This window comes from Peromyscus leucopus, chromosome 18 (assembly GCF_004664715.2).
Source record: "Peromyscus leucopus breed LL Stock chromosome 18, UCI_PerLeu_2.1, whole genome shotgun sequence".
Classification (NCBI taxonomy): domain Eukaryota; kingdom Metazoa; phylum Chordata; class Mammalia; order Rodentia; family Cricetidae; genus Peromyscus; species Peromyscus leucopus.
The window spans coordinates 43,841,099-43,846,116 of NC_051078.1; the positions used below are offsets into that span (position 1 = coordinate 43,841,099).

The 5,018-nt window shown below is 49.4% G+C and overlaps 1 pseudogene; it reads left to right on the forward strand.

The window, feature by feature from the left end:
• The first annotated feature begins 4,098 nt into the window (after positions 1-4,098).
• On the forward strand, positions 4,099-4,654 carry LOC114688877 (annotated as a pseudogene).
• The last annotated feature ends 364 nt before the right edge of the window (positions 4,655-5,018 follow it).

Below are 5,018 nucleotides of genomic sequence, written 5' to 3' on the forward strand. Positions count from 1 at the left end.
ACTCCTATCCAAGTGGGATTCTCCTGCCTGTTCTCCTCTCCCAACCATTTCGCAGGCCATTCCCTTACCCTATCTGAATAGCCCACACAATACCTGGGCAGGGCAGTCAGCCAGCCCCCTCCCAGGCAATTCCGGCATGTACAGCACAAGCAATGAACCAAGCAGAACTAGTCCAGCTGCCTAGCCATTTCCTTAGAATCACTGCTGCCACTCCTACTTAGGGCACGGTCTATTACTGCTAATGCCATGGCCTCAAGCATCGGAAGGGCCCCTCCAGCCTCATATCGCGTGCTAAGCAACAACGGCTAGCAGCTACCAGTGACAAGCCAGGCAGTACTGTCCCATACTGCTATTAGTTACATTGATTTTTTTTCATGGTAGTTTCTCTGTTAGCTCTTCAGACTGCCCAACCATACCCCATGCAGAGGACAGTAGCCACAGTGGACCCTACTGTGTCAGCAATGAGAATCACTGCAGCTAATCACCCCTGCAAATCTATGCCTACACTTGTGGGGCACATGGGCCACCAAGATGGTGCCGAGAGGAAGTTAGATGGAGCCCAAGTTGTTTACGCTGAGATTGGATACAAAAATCAGACAAAGGAATGGGTATGATGTCAGTACATAAACAGCACATAGACGGAGGAAGGAGTAGAGGGTGACCATTAAAACAACTGGCTCATCATTCTACCACCACTCCAGGGTTCTGTGGTTTTTCTACCTTAAAACATGCTTACTGCCTATTAATAAACAAGTTCCTGCTTGACATGACTCCCCACTGCATCCGATTGTCTCCAGGTAAGAGGAAGGCTGGGAATCGGGTGAGTGGTACACTTATCTTTACTCTGATCCAGACCACTTCCTCAGAGGTGATCTAAGTTCCTGGTGTGGTGAGACCCCAGAGCTGGCAGTCAACGTGGGGCTCGAAAGTACATTCAGCCAAGGCCAAGCAGTCTTCCAGGGTAGATGAAACCCTCAGTATGGGTAATGCAATATTTCCAAAAGATCCCCAAGAGCCAGGGGAGGCCAAAGAAGGCAAAGAGGACCATGAGGGTAAAGAGAACAAGTGTAAAGTCATCTCTCTCTCACACACACACACACACACACACACACACACACACACACACGCCTTACATCCCTAAAATAGGGAAATGCTCCTCTCCATATACTACCCTTAGAAGGGACCTACGTAACTAGGGTGCCTATGACTGGCCATTAGGCGGGGATCAGAGAGTCAATGAACCAACTTATGCAGAGGCCTATATTACCCAGATAGGGCTCCAAGGGAGACAAAGCACAGGGCCCCGAGAACAGACAACCCAGACATTTCCCATTAATCTGGCCTCCAGCCCTAATAGGCCAAGATTTGTACCCATGGATGGCCAAAGACCTTAAGGAACTCCACAAGGCAGTGACAGAGGATGGTCCCAGACCCTACTGCAGGATATTGCATATAATCTGTGTCCCCAAGGATTGGCTGGACCTGGCTAAGGCTGACCATTCAAGCACTTAATATATAAAATGGTGTGCCCACTATAAGGAGGAATGTCGAGTCCAAGCAGAGGACAATCAGGCTTCTCGGCCCGCGATCCCGATTACTTATGGCACGTTGGCAGGAACTGCTGACGGGTACTCTACTGGAGTCCAGCAGGCCACGGTCCCAGCGCCATACCGAGACCAGGTGTGACAGGCAGGACTAGCAGCCTGGGGTAAGCTAGATAAAGGACCTACAGAATTCCCCATAGCTGGAGTCAGGAAGAAGCACAATGAGACCCTACTAGAGTTTATAGACTGGGTTAACAGAGCATTAATCGTAACTACCGACTGGACCCCTCTGGGACCAATTTATAGACTCTGGTCTGGGATGGAATGAATTCAGAACATCATGTTGCCTATGCAGGGATGAAAGAGGCTCCCATGGGCCAATGGGTGGTCGCCACACAGGATCTGGGTACCCAACATCACCAGACCCAGATGGTTGTAATCCCACACAGCTGCCCTAACTGAGGCTTTCTCACAGGCCCTGGCAACCCAGAGTCAGGGGACTGCAAAGTCTGGTACCCAGGAGCCTGCTGTAGATGTGGACAGGAGGGACATTTTAAGCGCTAGTGTCCTCTGCAACAGCCTCCTGCATGTCAACAAAAGGCTTTAGGTTAAGCCAGGGACAATAAAGCTCCCTACGACCCCTTGTCCTAGGTGCAGGAAGGGATATCATTGGAAAAAAGACTGTCGGTCAAAATTCAACATAAATGAGAAACCTTTAAACTACGTAAAGAGCGCCCTCCAGCCCTGTTAGCCAAAGGAGGAACTCTGCGGGGGGCAGGCAGGGTCCCCCAGAATGGCCTATGCCAACTGACAGTTCCATTGGTCCAGGGACACTGCCCCAAGATGAGAATTGTCATAGGTAGAAGGTTCCACTTCCTGGTGTGATATAGGGACAGACAGGACCGTGCTCCAATGGGAGGAGGTACCCTGACTGGGACCTGACTCTGGGACCCCGAATATTGGGAGTAGGGGTTAATGCTCAATCTCTTAAAACAGTCACTCAAATCAAATGGACCAGCCCAGATGGGGAACAGGACAAGATACACCCCCTGGTGGCTGAGAATCTTACTGACACTTATTGGGGTAGGGTATGTTGTCCCAAATGGATGCAGTAATCACCACCTACCACCAAGCTTTCTATGATACTATGGAGGAAGAAGAGGCCCAAGGAAGGGGATGGGGAGCAGAGGAGATAAAACGAGAGGACTTCCTCACCCACTATAAAAATGACCCCAAAATTCCAATTGGGTTTACCAACATTCCTAGAGGCCACTGCCCCCCAGGTACCCCCTATCAGGTGGAAGCGAGGTGACCCAGTATGGGTGGAGCAATAGCCACTTGATAAACCTAAATTAGAGGCTCTGGTTAAGGAACAATCGGACCTTCGATGTGTGAGACCTTCCATGAGTCCCTGGAATAACCTTTCTTTGTTATTAAAAAAGTGTCAGGAGCGTGGCACATGTTACAGGATCTATGGAAAGTAAATGAGAGGATGGAGCTGGTAGGCACCACTTGAGGCGTCTGCCCTGGGTGCCAGCAATACCCTCAGAATATAGCCTGGTGGTGACTAATGTTTCTGTTTCTTGTCTATCCCCCTCCATCCGGATGATGGTACCAAGTTTGCCTTCTCTATCCCCTCCCTCAATTTCTCCCAACCTGATCAGAGATTTAATGGACTGTATTACCCCAGGGAATGGCTAATAGCCCGACCTCCTGCCAACAATACCTGGCCACCCTGTTAGTACCCCTACTTAAAGATGGGTAAGATGCTTACCTGATTATATGGATAATACTATTTGGGGACATAAGGACCCCTCTTGTCTGCAAGACTTGTTGGGGCAGGTGCTGCACAGCTTCAGAGAGGAGGGTACACAGTGCCTCCAAACAAAGTCCAGAGGGTGCCTGCCCCCCTTTGAGATTCTTGGCACCAAACTTACCCTGACCCGAGCCTGCCCACTTAAGCCTAAGCTAGACATTCCTGTGTCTTTGACCCTGACTCAGTTGCAGAGCATCCTGGGAGAGATCCTTTCACTACTACCCTGGGTTCCCATCTCCAAGAATAGTCTTGTACCCTTATTCTCCCTTTAAAAAAAAATTAAAAACCTCACGATGTCATTGCTCTTACCTGCGAACATCGGGCCATCCTTTTATAATACCTTTTTCAACATGCCCTTAATAGATTTCTGCTGACCTTCCCAGTTCCCTCTGGCTGTTCACAAGCACTGCATTGATCTCTGCAGTGCTAGTGCAAAAAGGAAAGCCAATAGAATGGATCCACATGCCCCTGGGAGGCGCTCCAAACATATACTCCAGTATTTCCTAAAGGTATTTCCTTTACAAACACAGGCTTAGTTAACCCCAGAGGCCTAGAGCCAAATACCCTCTGACAAAACGATGTTACTCATTTCACACCCTTTAACAATAAAACCAAAGGGGGAATTGGCACCCATATTCAGTTACTCTACACCCTTCAGCCATCACACTCCAGCCTCGGGGCTACAAGGACACCCACGTCAGGCACCAATCAGGGCTTTCTGCTCCCCTTTGCGCCCCTTGTGGGGCAGGAGCTCCTGGAGTGACAGTCCCTATAGAAGCGATGACAGAATACAAGCTTGTGGTGGTGGGTGCTGGAGGCATGGGAAAGAGTGCCCTGAGCATCCAGCTGATCCAGAAACATTTTGTGGATGAGTAAGACCCCACCACAGAAGACTCCTATTGGAAATAGGTGGTCATTGATGGGGAGACATGTCCACTGGACATCTTAGACAAAGCAGGTCAAGGGGAGTATAGTGCCATGTGGGATCAGTACAGGGGAGCGTTTCCTCTGTGTGTCTGCCATCAACAACACCCAGTCCTTTGAAGACATCCATCAGTACAGGGAGCAGATCAAGTGGGACTCACATGATGTGCCAATGGTGCTGGTGGGGAACAAGTGTGATGTGGCCACTCATACTGGTGAGGCCCACTCAGCAGGTCCAGGACCTTGCCCGAAGCTATCATATCCCCTACATTGAAACATCATCCAAGACCCGACAGGGTGTAGAGGATGTATGGTGATATTTAATTTGTACTGAAATGTGATTTTATTTGTATGTTAATAAATAAAGTTGCCTGTGGGTCAGAGCTAATAGCAAGCCATCGCAGAAACTGGGCAGTGGTAGTACACACCTTTAACCTCCGCTCTTGGGAGGCAGAGCCAGGCGGATCTCTGTGTATTCAAAGATACAGCCAGCATGGAGACACACGCTTTTAATCTCAATACCAACCATAGAAGACCTGGAGGTCTGTACAGACAGGCAGTGACGAGGTGGTCATGTGGTTAGGTTTACAACCAATGAGAAGGCAGAACAGAAAGTCTATATAAAGACAAACACACAGGAAGTAGCTTTCTTGGCTGAAGAGGCTAGCTGCAGCAGTGAAGGGTAAGCTCTTAGCTCTGACCTCTCGGGCTTTCATCTTTGCATGGGCTCCGTG